A 22403-nucleotide genomic window follows, 5' to 3' on the forward strand; every position below is an offset into this window, starting at 1 on the left:
CCCCAGGCACATGGCTGTACAGTGGATGGTAGATTTTGTTATCAGAACAAAATCAAGGCTCTGTCAGCAAAGAAGAAACAGAGAATGCAGGCTGAGTAGGTAACCAGCAGTGTCTGCTCCAATGATGGTGATTATGGACAAAGGATAGAGAACAGGCAACACCTGATTTTTCATTCTTGCCACCCAGTTTCCACTCTGTTGAGAAAGGGGACTATGATTTATGGCAGTGGACGATAGTGGGGTGGAAAGGTAGATTGGAGAGGACAAGGGATTTATTACCTCCCAAGTCAATCACCACTCCAATCTCCACAGTGAACAAGGAAGGATTTCTCTGTGGAAAAGGAAAGTTAGGCTTCAGTGCTGGGATTCCCAATAGCAATGTCTCCCTCCCATGGAAAGACTCTATTACCACTATGCTGAGGAATTCTCTCAAGCTAGTGTAGAATCCCAGGGGTCCAGATCCAAGAGAGGGAGGCTAATCACCCCCAGAGGAGACCCCTAGTCCAGCTTAGAGATCATGCTTAATCTTACATCTTATTTAAAGGAAACACAGAGCAACCAAGATGTCTTTCCGTATATAATGGATAAACACACTGTGGTACATCCATACAGTGGAATATTGTTCAGTGATAAAAAGAAATGAGCTATCAAGCTGCAAAGAGACATGATGGAATTTTAAGTACACATCGCTAAGTGAAATAAGCCAGTCTGAAAAGACTCCATGCTACTATTACTCCGACTATATGGCATTCTGGAAAGATAAGTGGTTGTCACAGTTTGGGGGTGGGATGAAAGGGATGCCTAGGTAGAGCACAGCCATTTTTAAGATCATGACATGGTTCTGTATGACATAATAATGATGAATACCTGACATTGGGGGTTTGTCAAAACCCATGGAACTGTACACAAATAGTGAACCCTAATGTAAACTGTGAATTATAGCTACTAATAATGTATCCATATTAGTTCATCAATTGTAACAGATACCACACTAATGTAAGATGTTAATAATAGGGGAGACGATATGTGCTTAGAGAGATATATGGAAACACTGTATTTCCTGTGCAACTTCTCCGTAAACTTTTCTTATTCAAAAACATTTTGTGGGGAGAAAGACTTTCTGAGCTGAAATAAGCGTGAACAGAAAAAAATTACAAAGGAAACACGGTACCTCCAATATTAAGCCAAGAAAGACTCATCTACAGAGTAGAGTACGCCTTAACTGGGAGAAGACAATTCTACTTTGCAACAGTCTTCACATTACTCCTTGTTCCTTTGAGAATTTTATTCGCAGGATATCCTTGATGTTCAATGATATGCTCTCACCTGGATAACTCTGGTGGGTGAAGGGGGAAGGGTGTGAAGTGGAGAGAGAAATCCAATAAATGATGTGACTATTTCTTAGACTGGTGTGTGGACAACTTGCGTCCTCATGTGGAAGCAGTTTTTGGACCTTCTGTGCAGCTGTCAGGGCAGCAAGGACCATCCAGCCCATATGTCTGTCCTTCACTGCGCCCAGCAACTAAGCGCGGGCACAGTCTGCTGCGCTCCGGGCTCAGCCCAGACACTCGCACTGGGTGATGCTGGGAACCATGGGTCAGTGTCGTGGAGGCGTTGGCTGCTTCCACTGAGACCTCACAGCCTGCAGCTGAGGCATTTACCATTTGCCTCACATCCCTGTAAACCTACCAGTTACCCTCCCCACCTCCACCCCAGATTATCCAGAGATTATTCTCAATGATATTCTCTTTACATCCCTGAAGACCATGATTGCATCCTCAAAGACCACATTAATTTTATCTTTCCATTCTACCATTCCCAGTATATCACAATTGTATGGCATAATATTTTAACTCGAGAAAAGATTTAGAGATTATCCAGTAATAGCTGATTCTCATTATTCACAGCAGATTAGTTCTGTAAAGTCACAGTGAACACTGAATAAACAAATACCTTTTGCTGCTAAAGGAAATACAGTTAGATACTTCTAAGCCTCTGATCACAACATTCTCATCAAACTGCTCAATATATAACTTTGTTTACTATATGCTTCTATTTAAAGACCTCTTATTTTTTATATATAATTGATTCATTAACATTGAACTCACAGCCAGCAGCACTATAACTCGTGTTTGGGAAAGAAGCTTATCTGACATTTATTTTTTTCCATAAGGTACATCACAGCTTGCTTGTGCTCAGGAACACTGTTTAGCCTTTCAGCACCAAACAGCAAAATCACCAACAAAAAGCACAAAAATGTGAAAAACGTGCGACACTACATACACTTCAAAAAAGATACTTGGTTACAGTAGGAGGACTGATCCAAGAGAGCAGAGCACTTGTTCCACTCAGCTGACTCAAATTTTTCTCCACTCTGCACATGTTGGCAAAAGACTGTAAAAGCGCCACAAATATTGAATTTGAGGTCACAAATGAATTTTAGTGAGTAGGCACAAATTCACAAATACGGAATCTGCAAATACTGAGGATCGACTGCATGCTTGTGTATATACACACACATACACACGTATGTATGTATGCGTGCGTGTGTGTGCATGTGCGTGTGTTTGTTTGTGACTGATGCCTTGAAGAGGAGCTCAGTAGATTGGTAGTCACAGGACTGGGCATGGAAACCAGGACTCCAGATTCCCAGCCCCATAGTCTTTCCTTTCTCTCTTCACATTGACTCCATCTCGGAGCCCTTTGATTTTGCACCCTTTCTTTTTTACCAGGGGAAAGTAATTAAGTTTACCAGAAGCAAGTCCTGATTTTGAAGCCCTTCAATTTAAAGCCATGGGGAGGAAATAATTAAATTGAATAGAAGTCAAAGCACTTAAAGTGCTGGTATACATCAGGGATTTTTTTTTTCTTCTTTTTTTTTCCAGCATTTTTATGAACAGAATTAATCATGAATACTTTTACCATGGCAGCCCACTGAGCTGGAATTGGAATGAAACACTTTGTGCAGTAAGAATTCACTCAAATATTCAAAGAGAGGCTCTTTATTGAAGGTTTTAAATATCCCATCTAAATGTATAGGATTTTCTCTAAGAAGATCATAAATTCAATCATTCTGTAAGTTCTTGGGGCAGTTAGCTTGGCTATTCAGATAGAAGAAACTGCATCTGAAACAGAGTTTATGAAAATGAGCCAATTCTACACTTGGGGTTTTAAAAATGTTTATGAAGAGTCAGTATTTACTGGTCAGAGTGAGCTTTCTGACCTTGTTTTCTATTTTAAAATGACTGACCATCTCCCTTCTGTTGATATAAGCATCTGTTGTTGCCTTGGAGAATAAGTGTGTGGCTTTTGGATATCTGACCTAGAGGGAAGGATATTGGACTGAGGAGCTCACTTAGATGGCTAGGCTTAATCCAGAGGAAGCCCACATGTTAGATGCATGTAGGGCTCTGCTTCTCTGACAGTGCTGCTTTGATTGCCAATGACAGGCTACCCAGAAATCTTCCAAATCTATTTAAACATTGTACATGGGGGCAGAACCCATGGAAGCAGAGGGAATGGAAATACAGCTTTGCATAATTTTGTCACTGAATTCTTTCAACAGACCTGGGACATAGGTAACGTCTCCATTTTACAAATAGGGAAACTGTGATTTAGAGAAATCAAGTAACTTGTGACAGATCAAAAGTGAAACAAAAGGCAGAACCAGGGTTCAAATTCCAAGTGCATTCAGAACTAGCTAATATTCTCATTAACTGTGTGGAAGTGTGATTGCTTGTCTTTTCCTGGACGGTGACTGGAGTGTTCTGGGGACCAGCTGATGGTGCAAGAAGAGTCAGGAAACCTAGTGGACACATAGCTGGGCCCTGTCCCATAGCCTAAGATCTCAGTGCTAATCTTGGTGGCCACTGCGTCCATGGACAGGTGTACAGGAAACTAGGTAAGGGCCTGGCTGGACAACCCAGCCAGGAAACTGTTCCCTGCATCTGAGAACTAACTCTAAACACCCACCCTCGATGCTGATGGCCAGTCCAATTCTCTCTCTGTTCTGCAAACTCCTTCTATGCATTCCCACATGGGTATCCAAACACTCACCTTACCTCCTGCTGAGAACGTCCTCCCTCCAGCTTTCTGCACATGTCATTCTCCCCTTATTTAATCCTCATGACAACACTACAAAATGAGTACTATAATCACCATTTTATGGACTATATTTGCTAACACTTGAACACTCTTTGAAGCACTTTGTTCTTAAACTGAAACTAAATAACATCTAAAGTGAGAAAACTGAGGCCCAGAATCACATAGTAAGTAATTGGCAGGGGAGGTGTGAACTCAAGTAAGTCTGGCTGCAGATCCCGTGCTCTTTGCTAGCACACAAAGTCCCGGAGTCAGAGAAGTTAAGTTCCTTACATCATAAAGGATTCAGACATTGTGACTCTTTGACTTCAGGCCCTGCTTTGACTCCTGCTTTGCCTTCTAAGACACCGCATGGTATACCTGGTGGCAGGTAGTAGGGAAGGTGGAAGGGGAGGTGGAGTTTGTGAAGGAGAAGGGAAGGGCCAAGATGAAAACTCCTGTACTTCCTTGGATACACTGGATATCTTCTCTTTGTAGCTTCAGACCCACTCCCCACTCTTCTCCATGCTAGTCTCTGCCCCTGAGACTGACCTGCAACCAACGCATCAAAGGGCGCCCTACTCTCTTCCACTTCATTAAGCCATCAGAGAACACTGGTAAGAGGGTGGAAGCTGAGAGGGCTGTGAAGGCAGGTTACCTATTCCCCAGCTCCTTCTTTGTGAAGTCAAGTCTCGGTTCCTGGCAGGCAGCTCTCCCATTATTGAGGAGCCCCTCTACCCTCCCATTCACTTTGGGGATGCTAACAGGGCTCCTCTGTAACTAGCCACTGCACTGTCCATCATCCTTACTGGTTTCCCTGCCTCTGCCCCACCTTTGTCAATTGTCCCTGTTCTTCATGTTACCCAACGTGAGCGTCATCTGTTTGTTTCCTGTCAGAACTCTGACTCACACACTGCATTTACTGCTTTGCCGATGAGACCAACTGACAGGTGTTAGATGGAAAGTCTTTGGTTCTGTAGCCCCAGAGCAGCTGAACAGCCTATCTGTGCTTCTCGAGAGGCAGCCATTCTCCCCTCACTGAGGGCTTTCCCAGCCTTATTCTTTTGTCTGGAAGAAGAAATACAGCTTTTGAGTGTTGTTTTCCCCCAACCCAGGTGATACCTCCGTTATGAGGCCAACCTTTCATGAACTCCCATCTTTTGAGGATCAAGTAACTGGCCCAAGTAATGTTATATATATGCAATGCTATAAATACATATAATGTTATATACAACACATATGGAACATGAAAGTATATAAATTATATAAATATAATTAAATAGGCAATTATATAGTACATAGTTGATATTTTATAGAAACTACAATTTACTATAGTTCTTATAGTCAAATCATCAAAAAAATTTTCATTCAGTGTCTAATTTCATTTTGGATACAAATTATTTTAACTAAAATTTAAGAAACCAAAAAAAAGGAAACCTCCATAATGCAAAAGCTATTTTCATTTCTATCACTTCCCAGTCCTTGTTCCACCCAGGCATTCTTATTTTTACATGGCACATATAAAATTTTGAATTTTGGATTTTCTCTTAATGTAATACTATAAGCATCAGTCTCCATAGTTATCATTTGCAATGAATATAATGCATAACCATTTCTATTTCCTGAACAACATGGTAGAAAGCATCCTGGTTTGGGGTCAGACATCCAGAACCAAATCCCAGCTCTCTCAGACACTAGCTATAAACATTTCTTTGAATCACTCAACCTTTCCGTACCTCATTTTTCTCTTCTATCAAACGGGAATTATAATAATGCATGCCCTTTCTATATCACAGAGAGGTTATAAAGTCTGACTGAGATAATGGATATGAAAACGTATTGTGAACTCTATAATTTCATACCTCACTTGGTCACTTTATTACATCACCCTGTTTAACTTTTTCATTGTGCTTATCTGTAGCTGATTATAATGCTTTAATCATTTTTTCCTGCTTGACTCTCTTCCCGTGCCCTATTATAGTCTAATTGCTGAAAAAGCTGAACTTTGACTTATTCACCCCTGAATCTCCAGTCTAGAATAGTGCCTGGTGCTTTGTAGGTTCAAGAAATATTTGTTCATGAATTGAGAGACTTAAGTGTGTTTTGCTTAAATGGGAGAAAGCACCATGTGGAGCCAAGATTCCATTTCTTTAGGTTACTACAGCAGTCATCTAATTTCTACCACCTTGGGAAAATACAGTGTATAAGCATTTAGTGAACCCGTGAGAAGGACTGCGGGCATTTCCAAACACTTTTCTTCATGCTGAGTAAGTCTTGTTCTAAGTGCCAGCTGTGCTTCTGAGCGAGGCAACATACCCTAGGAATGGAAGAAACAATTGAAAGAAGGGTGCTATGCCCATGCTTGGCCACTTCAGCATGTACAGATACTTAGGTGAGCTATCATTCAATTCCATTCAAGAACAAAGGGCTGAAAATGTTCTAAAATTAGATAGTGGTGATTGTTGCACAACTCTGAATATCCTAAAAATCATTGAATTGTACATTTTACATGGGTGAATTTATCGTAGATGAGTTATACTTTAAAAAAGTTTATGACACTATTTGTTGCCCTCTGCATGGCCCTGTTTTAAGTTAACTTTGTTTGTGGCCATATTTGGGACATGTAGGGATATCTAGCATCACAAGTGTTTTTCTAGACCTTCTTTCGTATTGTTTTTTAATGTGGATTTTGTAGTACCTTCTTTGTTCTGTTTCCTCATTCACAACACAATGTCCACTTTCGCAGTTGATATAGACATTTTTAATTTCGTCATCTTCAGTGAACTTGAACAATGCTGGCTCATCCCACCTCTCCAAATCTTCCTTCACTCCCCCATAGCAATGCTATACTCAGTCTTTACTTGTTCCTCTCTTTTCCCTCAGCAGTCTCCTCTCAAATCTCAACAGTGTTGACCTTTATGCAAATAAGCCCCAAATCTATATTTTTGGACTCTTCCTAAACCTCAGCTCTGCAATTCTATCAGAATGCCTGGCCCATACTCTAAACTCACCATGTCCCAATCTTAACACATCATATGTTTCCATTTCATGAACCAGCTCTTCCTCCTACATATGCCTGCTATGTTTGCCTTCTGTGTCTATTAAAAGAAACCTCATTCCCTAGGCCATCTGGAACCCAAAATCTGGGTGTCACCTCTGACTCCTCCCTCCCCTTTAGGCTTCATATTCAAATAGTTACCAAGTCTTGACCAGCCTTAGGATGTGAACAGCCTTTGCCTGTTTACTGCAGCTGTGGATTGGCTTCTGCTCAACCAAGAATGGGAAGGGGAGGGAAAGTTCAGAGAAAATGAGAGAGCTTTGACCTAACAGTGAGGGAGAAAGAAAAACCAAATGGTCTTTGGAAATCTAAATAGTAAGGGAGGCAACGATAGCCTAATTAGATTGTGCAAATGTACCAGACTGGACTGAGGCATAAATGGCATAAAATAAACTCTTTGCTCTGGGCAGACCTGAGGGCTCAGAAGCAAAGAAAACACTTGTAGTTATAAAATAAAGTTCCCTTTTTGCATACTCCTACCTTGTGGCTGACTTGAATTCTGTGCATGATCTGTGAACTCTGTGGGCAGGCTATGTGACCTCTAGGAAGTGGCTAAGACAGATGGTCACTCAAGTGGCTTGTGGGCTTCATGACAATGACCCTATGACAGCAAACCTCTGGGAAAGACTCAAGATTAGAACTTTCCATATCATCAGCTAACCTGAGCAAGGTGGTACATCTCATAGGTCTTAGAAGCCATAACAGCTATCAGATTGACTGGGTTTTATGTTTATGAATCTTGTTTAATGCAAGTCTGCGATGAGAATCCCCATCCTATTTCAAGTCTTCCCAGAAGTGTTAAGAAAGTGAGTGGGAGATATGCTAACCAAGGCCTTCAAGTGTTCCTATATGGTATTATGTTTTCATGCCTTTTCTCCACAAGATTGCCAACTGCACAATAGAGCTGCTTCATTATCTATGAGGCCCAGAACTGTGCTTCAAACTCAGCTCCCAATAGATGCTGGTTTGCAAAGCAGATGCATCCTTGCCATCATCAGTTCACATGTCATTGCTTCCCAGTTTGCCCACCATGCTAGTTAAAAGACTTCCTCCACTTGTTAATTCAATCGAGCTTGGGAAACATGATAAGAGCTAAGAGTCAGTCGACACTTTGTGCAGGCTAGGCATGCTGCTGTTCTGCTCTCATCAGTGACAGGACCAGCTGAAGAAACATCTGCTAACTCAGACATCCCATCCCCGGAATGCCAGGCCCTGCCCTCTTGAATAAAACCACTCTGAAAATAAAAAAGACAAGCAACCCTTGTTTTGCTGACTTGTGCACATTCTAAAACATCCAAGAGATTGAAAAAGAAAGAGAGAAGCAACATTTGCCGATTTAAAAATAACTGCTTTTTGGAGAAAATAAAATAATCCTTTCTGGATCTCCTGGAAAATATTTCAAACTCACTGAATTGTGGAAACCTTTTTATCTTGTGCTTACCCGACTCTTGATAATCAAAAAACATTTAAATGTTATTATGAATGTAGCACCTAGCACAGTCTGTGATAATTGGGAGACACCCATACATAGTTGCTGTAAGGAAGGGATTCCTCCTTTCCAGGAGAGAGTGAAGAAGGAAGGAAGGAGGGGAGGAAGGTGGAAGGTTTTAAAAGTAAATACATATTATTATCATTACTTACAAGTTCAAAATATTTTACTATAGAATAGGTCTTCCTTAAATTGCATATGATTCTTTGTTACTTTGGAGAAGAGCTCCACTGACATAGGTAGCAACTAATTCCAAATCAATCTGATCCATCTCCAATGACAATATTCATACAACTAATGTAAAAGCATGGGCTTTGGAGTTAGATAGATCTGTGTTCAAATCCCACTTTGGCAATTCACTGGCCATGTGGACTCCACCCTCTTCATCTGTATCATATTCATTTTGTAGAGGCAGTAAAACCTGAAGTTAAGAGTGTGAGCTCTCACACCAGACCCTTTAAGATAGTTAGAATACCAATTATGCTACTTGCCAGGCATGCGACTGGGGACAAGTTAATTCTCTGTGCCTTAGTTTCCTCAGAAGTAGATGAGGGCTAATAGTCCTCCCTCATGAAGTTTTAGGAAACTTTAACAAAATAATATGCAGAAAGCACGTTTATAAGAACCTGGCGCATGGTTATTCAATAACTAGTTGTTATTATTATTGTATCCTCAAAAAACTAAGCTCCTGGAAAGCAGGAACTTTGTGGGATTTGTCACAACTGTATTCTCAGTGGAAGCCTACCACAAAGTTGGGTCTTATTAACTATTGATGAGTAAAGCAAGAAAACATCCTCTCAAGGTTGCTGTGGGGATTCTGCCTAAATGTGTAAACTATCTGACACAGAATAGTCACTCAATAGATAGCGATTACATACTCTTTTCCCTGATCACTTCCACAGAACAACCCATGTGTCCCCTACTTTCCAAATAATCTCGCTCCTTCAGAGAAGAAAGCTCACCTTACTCCTTAAGATGATCAAGTATCTTGGTATACAACTGAGTGGTAGTTTCAATGTTCAACACTGGCTAGGGCACTGTCTATACAGAGGGAAGATAGGGAGAGAGCCCTTCTCTGGTTTTCATGGGCTGTAGGGACGATCTGCTTTGGTGCTCATGAGTGAAGCACTTCTCTGCTGGGTTCTTCATTCAGTGCTGCCCTGGGAAAAACACAGCCCAGGTGGTGCATTGTACAGCATCAGAAAGGAGAGGGCATTGTCCGATTGTGTCACCAAGTATCAATGAGACAAGAATTTTAGACAGACTTTTAAACTGCCACTTCATGGGGAATCTAAAATGTCAAATATGATGCCTCCTTGGTTTTGCAGATATTGAAATCAATACAAAGGCCCAAACCAAAACATAAAATAAAACAACTTCTCATTCAATAATTTTCTTTCACAAAGGCAAACAAAGCAATAGCTTTCTTGGTCAGTCCCCATTTCTGAATCCTCAGCAGAAATCATTTTATTCCAGAAGAGTATTAGAATATAAAACTCTTAGAATTGGAAGAAATTTAACTATCAGAGGTTATAGGCATATTGAAGATGTTGGGATAAGATCAAGATGACTTTGCTCTTCAAATCCTCCTACTGACCAGCTCTCTCCCTTGGGAGATCCCTAAAAGAAACAGAACCAACCCTGATACCCTCAAGTGGGGTCAGTAGCCCAACCTAGGGACCTGTCTCGTAGAAACAAGAATTGAAAGGACTGGAGGAAGCCAAAGTATCAGAGAAATGCCTGAAGCTGCTCTCAGGAAGAGCACTCCAGTACTTTCCCCATTCAGCCTTATATAGAGAATAAACAAGATTTTTCCCACTTCTTCCAGCCATTACTACCCACAAACAATAGCCAATAAATGTCCTTACCTTTGAATTCCACTCCTCCACTTGTGCAATGGAATGGAATGAAATTCAGTGGCGTAATCCTGGGGTAGGAGTACGGAAGAGGCCATGGTTTAGGAAATTCCTTGGAATGCTAGAGCCCAATATGGTAAAGGACAAAGACCTGGAGTCAGGGAGACCTGGGTTCATGCCTGGCTGTTCCATTTATTAATTGTATGCCCTTGTAGAAATCACTTAGCTTCTATAATACTGAAGTTCTTAACCTAAAAATAGATCATTCTTACAAAGCACAGTTGTTATGAAAATTAAAAGGGATAATGTTTGTAATGCCCTTAGCAGAGTGTTTGGCATGTGGTAAGTGCTAAATTAATTATAACTATTGTCGTCATTATATGAAAGCCAGGAGTAACTTCTGCCACATCCCTGACAAATGATTTCCAATTTCTGTTTGAATATCTCTGAGGACTGCCTGCTGATAACCCCTCAAGGGAGCCTATTCCATTACTGGATAGTGTAGAAAATTCTATTTCTTTATTTGAGATCAACATCTATTGCTCTTATCTCACCCCCTGGAGCAACACAAAATAAACATCCTTTCTTTTCAATATGATAGCCTTTTACATATATGAAAGCAGGCTATTATGTCCCCTGAGTCTCATCTTCTCCTGCATCAACATCCCCAGTATTCTTAAACATTTTATATGAATTAGTTTCTGGGCCTTTCACCATCTAATTACTGTCCATCATCTCAACGAAGTGATACAAAAACCTCTAAAATCATCTAAAATTGAGAGTGTTGATGGACTGTGGACTTTGGGCACTATACATGATGCCTGATGAATGCAGATGGCTAAAGGATGCACCAACTAAGTAGACTGGTGAATGATGGTGTATACTTAATGAATGAAGGTTGTGCTGCTACAAAAAAGGAACAAAGTCGTGAGGCATGCAACGATGTGAATGAACATGTGGGACATTTGGTGAGGCAAAATAAACCAGAAGCAAAAGAACAACAATGGTATGGTTACCTTTAGAAAATGCTTACAAGAAAACAAGGGCCTAGATTGTAAGCTTTTAGAGCAGACACAATTAGTCTGGAGTGGTAATTATTATTTCTGGATTATGAGAGGCTGTTTTACATATATATGTATATAAAACCTGATATTTAAAGTTAAGAACAAAGACAATCAGGTTGGAGTTAAAGTAATTCAGAACACAAGGGTAAGGAAGACATTGTCTGTGTTTTAGAACCAAACATACTCTTTGAGACCAAAGGAAGAAAGGTTTATTTGGTCTGGAACTGAAATTTTCTGTAGCACATAATCTAAATCAGCCTATCTGCATTGCTCATTTGAACAATTGAAACACAGGGAGCTCAGAATAAGAAAGAGGTTCTTTAATCCTGTATAGCCTAATATAATGCCGAGGTACAGGCTAGAGTGTATTAAGCAGATAATCGAAAAGTATTGGCAAAGTCCCATGAGGGATGGGAGAAAAAGTATGGAACTATTAAACTTTACCACTAGGAAATTCCCTGATACTGTGTCAAATTTTAGGGACATCCAAATCAGTAGTCCATGCCCTTGATTTTGAGACTTACTCTTGTGAAGTTTAGGTACTGGAGGAGCATAGCCTACTTATAAGCATGCCTAAGAGTTACTTCTGGAGGATCTCTTTTGTTGCTCAGATGTGGCCTCACTCTCTCTAAGCCCAACTCTGCAAGCGAAATCATTGCCCTCCCCGCTATGGGGGTCTGGACATCCAGGGGTGAAAGTCTCCCTGGCAATGTGGGAGATGACTCCCAGGGATGAATCCAGCCCTGGCACCATGAGATCAACAATTCCATCCTGACCAAAAGGAGGAAAAGACGTGTAACTAATAAAGTATCAATGGCAGACAGAGTTCAGAGTCAAGAGGCTACTCTAGATGTTTTTCTCACACAAGCTTCAGGTAGACCTTGCTATCTATCATAACCTGCCAAACCCCAGCCAGGACCATTCCAACCAGTCCTAAAGAACACCTAGGGCAATATACAAGATTCACAAGGGTTTTATGCACTAGTATAACTTTCCAGAAACCTACAACCTCCAGATGGTTCCCTGGACCAAATAAATCCTGAAACTTAGAGGGCCCAACCTCTCAAAAATATCAGACAGTTCCATCTCCTTACCCCATATTAGTTACAGACCCTTCCAATATGAAAAATTTAGAATGGCCATAGCCCAAATACCCCTAAAGAAAGGGATAGAGAGATCAAAGGTGATGGTGGAGTTATACAGAAAAGACAGGATTTAATAAATGAATATGATTCCTGAATCATTAAATTGATATCTCTTTTAGTCTCCAGTACCTTATATCAGCTAGAAGTAAAAACCTGAAATTGTGGAATTATAGCCCATGTCAAATTCTGAAATATGTTCTATAACTTATTGTGGTGCTGTGCTTTGAAATGTATTGCTTTTTTGTACAAATGTTATTTTCCACAAAAAAGAAAGAAAAAATTTGATTGTGGTGATAAAACATATTTAAGCCTTCTAGTGTCCCATATTCTGGAGCAGCTGGAAGGAACAATCTGAGAGGGTTGTATGGTAGCCCATGACAAACTGTGGAATCTGTCCTTTAACTGCTTATTGAAGAGGCTTTGAAAACTATTGCTTTTTTTATTTCTTTGCTTTGTATATATGTTATACTATGCAATAAAAAGTTTAAAACAAAAACACCTCTAAACATTGAACTTCATTTTATTGTCACTTAAGGTGTGTCTCTCTTAGATTCTTCACACAGGATATTCCACCAAAAACACTGACTAATCATGGGGAAAAGGTCATACCATTCAGGGCAAGGTAATTCATTAACAAAACTAAGCAAGCATTTTAATTCATCCATCCAGCAAATATTTATTGAGCACCTACTATAGTGTCTGTCACCTTTTTAGCAGCTTAAGATAGTCACAGACTTGTCTCCAGGGATTTCATAATTCACTGTGTGAAACCGATGACTCATAATCAGTCAACTGGATGAACATCAAGAATAAATGCCCTGAGAATATTTGAAAGGGATAAGAGGAAAATTGTGCATGCTTGAGGGCAGGGGTCCAGCCTCGTGCATTCTCTCCACACTATATACAATCTTATTCTCATATCATATATCCCCCAATCCCATACCAACCAAAGTCATATTTTTTCATGCAGTTCAGATCATGTCACTTCCCTGCTTAAAAATTCCTGGTGGATTTCCAGTACTCTTCAAATAAAATCAAACATCTTACCCTTGCCTATGAATACCCTGAAGCTTCTTTCCTGCTTTCCAACCTTTTCTTGTACTACTCGCCCTCTCACTGTGTTCCACCCACAAGGGCTTGTGTCTTCCTCAAACATATGAAAGTCATCTCTGATATAGAGCCTATGTACTAATCATTGCTCTGTTTGGAATCCTCCTCCTCCTGACCTCCATCCGACTTATTCTTCTTGCCATTCATATATAAGCACACAGATCACCTCCTGCAGGAAGCTTTCCTTCTACCCCAATTAAAATAGCTGCTATGTTATCACCATAACACTGGATTTTAAATAATGTTCTCTTTAGCACTTTTATACACTACTTTCAAATCCTCATTGTGTGTATGTTTATTTTCTGTCTCTTCCATCAGAGTATAAACTCCATGAAAGCAGAATCCTATGTATCTTGTTTATCCCTGCTTAGAACATTGACTGGCACATAGTAAATAATTGCCAAATGAATTAATGAATTGTTGATGCCCCTATACCTAGTAGAGTACTTGGCACCTAGTAGGTACTTGTTAAAGAAATGAATGAATTGGTACAGAGGAGAGAGCAGTAAGAGGGCACCAAGTCCATAGAAGACAGAAATGGGCCATGAAAACATACAACTACAGCATGGTTTTATTGGAGGTTGGCCTTGCCTGGCACGCAATTGTCATTCACTTCAATTTTACACATGGTGAAGTGAACTTATTATGGACATTAACCTCCCCTAACCAACTCTCATATCCATCCCCTCACTATTGGGAGCCAAACAATCGAGGAAGACATCTCAAGGTTTCATCTGTCTTAGATCTGGGTTCCACCCATAGCCAGGGATACCCCAGACTTTGTGGATACCAATGACTGCCTGGCTGCTGTCTGGTGTGGACTGCCACACTCTATCTCATTATGCACACCTGCATTTTTCCTCCAGCTCTTGCCAATGTCTATAACTGGGACAATGGCTACCACATTCCCAATCACCAGCACCTTCTTCATCATTAGAATATCCGAAAATTAAAAACTTTGGGGGAAGGAGAACATTATTAGTTTTTTTTTCTTCTCTAAAAGTAATAAACATTTCCACTTCAGTGCTCATCTTTGAATAATAATTATTTTTAAAAATTCACCTTTCATGAATAATCTAGGGTATATTTGAATAATTATGAAAGACAAAAATTCATTTCTATAAAGTTAGAGATCTCTATTCCCGCTAATGAAAAATGGAGGCTTTATTTTTAAATACTGAAAACTATAGGAAAAGATCTACAAATTGTATAAATGTTTCCATAGCATCTGCTTCTCTTTACTAGTATGATTAATAAAGAGAAAATCTAGTACTCTCTATTTTAGCATGTGTTCCCATCTGGCCTTGTCAGCAATAGCATAAACAACCAGAATGAATGAAACGGAGGCTTCTCATTCTGTTCAATCAGTCTACACATCCACACATGACCTGAACCTTGCCCATATTTGCAACCCATCTTGGTCCTCTCTCCTCCCTACCTCCAGCTCCTATACTGCAGCCACACAGCTCCTCTTTCACATAATCACAATATGCTTTTCTCTCTCTCCTTTTCTAGGATTGTAACATTGAAGCCCCCCTCTGACTATAACACTCATCCCTTCTCTCTTTGCATTACTAACTTCTATACCCTTCAGATATCAGAATAAATGAAGCTTCTTCAGGATCACATGTACTAACCTTTCCCTTGTTGCTTCCATTGCTCCCATTCTTCTCCTATCTTAATCTCCTTTGCAGAGTGGTTTAATGTCAGTCTTGACCTCTAGACATCGTTAGGACATGAACAGTACATGTCGGTTCACTATTATATCCCTGGCATAGAGTAAAAAATTCAATAAATATTTGTTTGGTGAATGAATGAATGAATGTGCTGGGGCTATTATAATATAAACAGGAGTTTTCTGAGACTCATTTATAGAAGAAACAAGAATTTCTATTTTATTCCCTGTCTTAATGGAAATAACTAATTTCCCATGACAGATCCAAGCAATCTACTTTACCACCTTCAGAAACAGTCCAGTGTCATGGTCAGGTTCACGTGTCAACTTGGCCAGGTGGTGGTTGGGTAAGCACTGGCCCGTCTCTTGCTATGAGGACATTTCATGGACTTAAATCATGATCACATTGGCTGCATCCACAGCTGATTGCATTTGTAATCAGCTAAGAGGTGTATCTTATGCAATGAGTGTTGCTTAATCTAATCACCAGAAGGCTTTTAAGGAGGATTCAGAAGAGACAGTCACTCTTCCTGCTTCAGCCAGTGAGCCTCTCCTGAGAGTTCACTGAGGTCCTTCATCAGAGCTGCCAGCTTGCGGCCTGCTCTACAGACCTTGGACTCTACATCCCCATGGTTACATGAGACACTTTTATAAATTTTATATTTATGGATATTTCCTGTTGATTCTGTCTCTCTAGAGAACCCTAGATAATACACCCACTATAATTCAATCAAACTGTGAACCTACTCTTGCATAACAGACTGAAAGCTGGTGCAACAGTTTTGGTAAGTTTGAGGTCTAAGAGGATTCTCTTACATTTGAGAAGTCCATTGGGAGAGAAAGAAATGGGATAGAATCAACACTTAAGGAGGTGACATAGTTAAAGGAAGACATTGATAATGAACTGACGATGCTTATTTTTCACACCTGTTTGACCACAGAATCCTTCTTAGACAGGCAGCATAGTGGGGTGGTTGAGAACATGACCTTAGGGGTCCTCAGATCTGGATTAAATCCTAGCTCTTCAAGTTCTTGTTATGTGATTAGTTCTTCCAGTCGTAGCTCAGCTCTTTTCCTCTTGGCTACTTAGGTGAAATGTACCCACTTCCTGTCTATACTACAGAGGCTAGGAAGCTGAAAACAACATTTCCAAGGCTTCCTTTTATCAAGGGTTGTTCAAATGATTAGGTTATGCCAATAGATGCATGCTAATAAGACTTAAATTTGTAACTGAGTTTAGTGAGGAGAAGGAGGCAGTACCTGAGCCATCCATTTTGGTGGTATGGATTTGGCGCCTGGCCTTGGTCCCTAAATCTCAGTTACAACAGTGTCTCCTGGAGCCAAGAGTTGCAGCTGGGGCTTCCTGGATGCTGGATTGCAGCTAAGAAGAAGGATCTTGAAACCAGCGGCAACTTCCCAATTATGGCAGTGTTCTGGTTGGGTGGCCAGTTCGATGGTGTTTTTCTGGGAGTCATTCCTGAAAGACTCACCTTGAGCCGCTTCTGCAGAGCTTCTGACGATTTTGTAAGCACCGAGTTCTTTATGAAGTCTTTTCTTGCTTATAATAGTTAGGGTTGTTTATGTTACCTGCAACTAAATCCTGACTGATAACACCTGCCGTTAAACTTCATTCTGAAAATTAAATTAGATAATTTAATAAATTAGATATCTAAATTAGATCATGTAAAGCTCCATGGTGTGGGACCTAGCAGATAATACACATTTAGGAAATTATTGTTGTTTTTCCATTGAACATCTCCCTACATTTATTCTACAGAAGACATGAGATTTTAGCCTAGATAGGAAGGAGAACTGCATTTTCCTCCAACTCAGCAGGGAAGAAGATTAGGCAGAGACCTTTTGAGGAGAAGAGAAAGGAATTACTGGCATTTCTTTTGAATGGCTTTTATCTGCCTTTAGATACTGAACATGGGAGAGGTTTTTCAAACGTTAATATGCTATGTGAGATAACATTTATAGTAAAGAAGGCAGCTCTGACAAGGACAAAGCTTCTGACCAGTTTTTAAGGCTTCAGGTAAAGAAGATGTGTCATTATGTATCCTAGGGTAATCCAAGAACATAATCCAGTGGAGGGATAGACAGTGAACAAATTTTTTAAATGCAGCAAATTTGGCCAGCAATGGCAGGAAAGTGTGGCACCCTGAGCTGCTGCAGCCTGTTTAGCTGCCTGTCAGGGGCCCCCTTGTCACTCTGATTCTGAGTAACTGCTTCCTCAGCCTTTGCTGGCCCAGCCTATGGTCTCCTTGCTCTGTATCTTGGCTCACCAGGTGATATTCCTCTAACCTGTTCAACTCTCTAGCTTTTCTTGCCTGTGCTTGACTGAGATTACATGACCTATACCCCCCTAGCGTCTGCTCAATAATGCCCAAACAGCAAGATCACTTGGGCAGGCAGTGTAGAAGATAGGAGAGCTCTGATGGTCCTTTAGACACAGAAAGCACCATCAAACAATCACCTTCAAAAAGAGATGCCCTCATTTCAAGTGGAATCCTCAGCAAGCAAATCTGGAGACAACCAGTTGGTAAAATTAGAGGAAAATTCCATAGACTCTGAAGTGCAAATAAGATACCAAAAACCCATGGGGCAATCACAGAGTCCTGAGTAGCCTACATCCTCTAGGATCTCAGAAATGTCCAACAAGTTCTCCCCCTCTAGAAAATAAAATGCTATGAGTAGAGGACAAATTGAGGAAAAACATTAATGGAAAAGAAGAGAATGTTCAAATACTTGGAGGAGAACGTCCAGAAGAAGCAAGACCATTAAACTGGGGGGCCATATTTCTTAATATTTTAAGATAACAACATAGGAGGGAGTTGGAGCCATGTCTCTGAGGAAGTTGTCCTGGTCTATCTCCACCTATCACGTAGCAATCTCCTTCTAAAAGAACAGGAATAAAGAGACCACCTGAAAAAAAAAACAAGATAAAAATTGAAAGGATTGCACGCAAACTCCATATAAAGGCATTGCCAGAAAAATATGCCCACAAAGCTGATGAAAATTATAACTTATCACAAAGGGGGGTAAAATGAATTTAGAACACTATGGGAGCTATGAAAACATAGACTAAATTAGAATTAGACAATCTGAGAAGTGAAATAGTTGAAAAATAGGATGTGAAAAACCGACGGAGTTCAGAAAAAAAATGTTTCCTCTCTTTGCATCTTGTAGGCAAGGGGGTGTGCAGACAATAACAGCTTCTCACCTGTGCTAGCCTCCAGGCATTGCACCCTCCCTCGTTTATTTCCGTGAACCCTGACCACCCCTTTGTAAACAGTCCCTTTAGTAAAATCCCTTCAGTGACTTCTCTTGAATATGTCTATTTCCTGCCAGGACCCGGACTCTGCCAGTCTATATGTTAGATGATAGTAATTATTGAGAACTTTGGTAGGGTGATAATAGCATGGTGGCTGTGCTGGAAATCATCTGAAATATTCATGAATGACATGGCATGATGGCTGGGATTCGCTTCTAAACACTCATGGAAAAAAAAAAGTGGAGGGAAAGATTAAAAAAAAGAGAGAGGGATATACATGGCGGTTCATACAAAATTGGGCATATATAGCATTATACTATTCACTCCAGTTTTACACATATTTGAAAATTTTCATAATAGAAAGAAATAATATTTGTACTCAAACCCCATATTAGTTTTTCAATTACCAATAGTTATCAATATAATTATCCTTAGTTAATTGAACAACAAAGGATAATGATTGAATGGATTTTGTTTCAAAGACCTACAAAGATTACTGTGGGCCCCAAGATTAAGAACATAAATTTTGGTGATGAAGATTAGGTTTAAATCTCACCTCAGACATGGATCAAACAAATGGGGAAACGTTCCGTTCACTTCACAATCTCATTTCTTCATCCGTAAAATGGGGATAATATCTATTTCATTGGACTGTTGTAAAAATTACTAAATAAAACAATGCATGTAATCTGATTGATATGCATTAGGTGCTCAATAAATTGAGCTACTAATATTAATTATAATAGTTCATATTCAGAGCATAAAATGAAACCGAATTTGGGGTACTCAGGAGATACATAAGGTATAGTGGTAGCTACCAAGAATCTTGTGATAGATATCCATGTCTTCCTGATACAGATTAAGTTTGTTGGGAGATTTCGTTGTCCCTGGAGAGCTACAATTTTTTACAAGCTAATTGAACTGTATCATTTGAAATAAGAAGTGCAATCAAAGCTATTTAAATAGCATGTAGTAAATTAGGAAACCAGTTTAATGTAGAAAATCTCAAAGGGAACTAATTTTTTTTCCTATTTAACAGGATGAACATTTTAACACCTTGATAGGAGCACCACACTGTTTCAAGTCTTTTAATTGGGGTGATTTTCATTCTAATTGCAGGGAGAGTTAAAATCACATTATAATAAGACCATGAAGAAGCCCAGATGTTTTGCAATTTGACTTTCTGCCTGCCCTCAAAATGGCTCAAGGAAAAGACACAGCAATACGGTACAGTGCACATTTGTTTGAATATTTCACTAGTGGTTCTTGATAAATTATTAACTGATCAACACGATATGGAGTGTCAGGGCTATAAAACAAAATTATGTCTCCACTGAGATAAGTGAGTGGCAAAGAAGTGCTCATTAGCAATGTCTACACATGAAAGAAGAATGATAAACTGAAACAATTCTGCTAGTTAACATCAAATTCAAAAATCACTCTAACCTGCTATATTCAGTTGATTGAGGAAAAACTGCTTCAGGCTTTAAAACTTCTAAGTAATTGCCCCTATTTTCTACCTCACAAACACAGATGACCTGCCCTGTGTTTTACCCTAAGTGACTTGGCTGTTTAAGCTGGCCACTTAACAGGGGCAAAATTAGTTCTCTCTCAGGAATCCCTCAGGCTTCCATCCAGAGAGACCCTCTTGGGGGGCTCCAGTGGTCCCGTCCCCAGTATCCAAATGCTCTCTGCCTTTCTACATGCTTCCTCCAACCTTATCAATCCTGCCCTCAGTGTCACGCTAATGTTTTCAAAAACTAACAAATTCAAATTTCTACTTCATCCAGGGAGATCAGAATTTCAACAGGAATCAAAATCTTCAATGTAAGGAGTGCAAAGCTCTAATAGGTACAACTTGGAACTCAGCATATTTCTGGGGGTGAGAGAGGGTGAATGATCAGAAGAGAGTTCAGGCTTGGGAACACTTGGTGAAATCATCAGAAGGCAACCTCGGTCCAGCCCACAGCTACGGTTGACACACTTGCTAAAATGAAGCAGGGGCCAGTAAAGGCCTGTCCACACTGAAGTGTATATTGAATGTGATTCTAAGGGCATGAGCTCTGGTTCCTCCCAAATTGTATTACAATGTCACCTGGTCCCACCATGAGCAGCCTGGACAGGTAGAATCCAGGATTGTGGATGCAATCCTTCACATCTCCTTGAGACCAATGCTCAAACAAAACCTGTGCCCAGCCTAAAGATAGAAATCCTATACACTATTTTCTTATGAAACATCTAGAGAATGTTTATCCCCAAAGTACCAAAATGCTTCCATTCATCGTGCTGCCTGATTTTCTAACTGACTCTCAGCTATTTACTCACTTAGCATCTGAGTTTTTTGTAAGGGAGGGGGAAATTTTAGTGCGATAACAATTATAACCACATACGTCGCTTGAGACAAGAAGCTACGCTGTTCACATGCTTCCGGCTCCTGAGAGGAGAGATGACCAAGAAACTATTGCTTCCAGCCCTTCCTCTTGGCAGTTCAACACCTTCTATTAGGAGCTAATCTGTATAAGATCCTAAAGGAGGCAAAAGGCTTACTAGTGTCCCTCTCCCAAGTTGTATGTTTACATTCACGGTGAGCTTCTGGAGACGATGTTTTAACTCAGCATTTCCCAAAGTCATGTTTTTCAGGTCCTTGTTCCCAGACAAATTGATAGATATGCCTAGAAATAGGCTCCATGAATCAAGAAGTTTAGTAACTGCTGAAATCCATATCCCCCTCTAGGGGGTTCAAAATGCGTATCTCCAATTAGAGGCTCTAAGATATCCTGCAGTATAAAGGACATCTTTGTATAACCCAGCTTTTCTCAAACTTTTTTATCCTGGCACCCTCCCTCGTACCCTGTGAAATCAGTGTTCCAGGGGACACAAGCTTTTAAAATGCTGATTAGCCCAATGGCTTGAATCTATGGGTCTTAAAGCTTGGTGATTATGTATGGGGTATAAGGAGGTAGGGGAAGTAGAATTAGGGATCCATGAATACATAACATTTACCAAGCATTATCCCTAGATACAGTAAATAATATAGCTCATAGATATATAGGTGACTTTTTTCAAAGATATGAAATTTGTTGTAATTGATAAAATATGAATCCATGTGAAAACACCACTGAGATTTTAATAGATCTTTTGTTTTACGTTTATTCAGTTATCAGAAACTAAAGCATAACTATTATGTGGGAGATAGTTAAAATGTTTTTGCTATTTTAAAAATAGGTTCTTTGCACTAAAAAAATATTAATGATGATTTAAAAGGTGGGAAACCACTGCCTTAACCCAAAGTAGTAACTCAGCTGAAAATTCAGGCATAGTGCCAACAGACACAGAGATTCTAAGGGCACACGCTCTGGTTCCTCCCAAATGGTAACACACAGTGTCACTTGGTCCCAACATGAGCAGCCTGGGCGTGTAGAATCCAGGACTGTGGATGCAGCCCTTTACATCTCCTTGAGGCCAAGGCTCTGTGGGGTGCTTGGCACAGCATGCACAGTGAAACTGATGTTTCTGGATCCCAGCTGTATAAATGAGCTACAATGGCCAGATGTGACCATCCTGACCCTGTTTGTGTGCAGCATGTACATGCAGCCTCAATGACCCCAGGGATCTTGCTGGCTCTGGGATCCTATGACAGCAGACTTCTGTA

The 22403-nt window shown here is 40.1% G+C and overlaps 2 long non-coding RNA genes across 4 annotated transcripts in view; one reads left to right on the top strand and one right to left on the bottom strand.

Annotated features, from left to right (window-relative positions):
- Nucleotides 1–5909, bottom strand: part of LOC143643320 (uncharacterized) — a 24996-nt gene extending 19087 nt beyond the window's left edge. Inside the window, exons 1-4 of one of the 3 annotated variants that reach the window (XR_013156216.1) lie at nt 5817–5909; nt 4913–5148; nt 4057–4134; nt 2987–3125 (exon numbers count right to left, since the gene is read on the bottom strand). This is a non-coding gene — a long non-coding RNA (uncharacterized LOC143643320). The other 2 variants (XR_013156217.1, XR_013156215.1) reach the window with 2 other exon arrangements.
- Nucleotides 4438–20812, top strand: LOC143643319 (uncharacterized). The gene is made up of 3 exons (XR_013156214.1): nt 4438–4697; nt 19871–19978; nt 20542–20812. It is a non-coding gene; the product is annotated as an uncharacterized LOC143643319 (long non-coding RNA).
- The last annotated feature ends 1591 nt before the right edge of the window (nt 20813–22403 follow it).

Source organism: Tamandua tetradactyla, chromosome 8 (assembly GCF_023851605.1).
Source record: "Tamandua tetradactyla isolate mTamTet1 chromosome 8, mTamTet1.pri, whole genome shotgun sequence".
Lineage (NCBI taxonomy): Eukaryota > Metazoa > Chordata > Mammalia > Pilosa > Myrmecophagidae > Tamandua > Tamandua tetradactyla.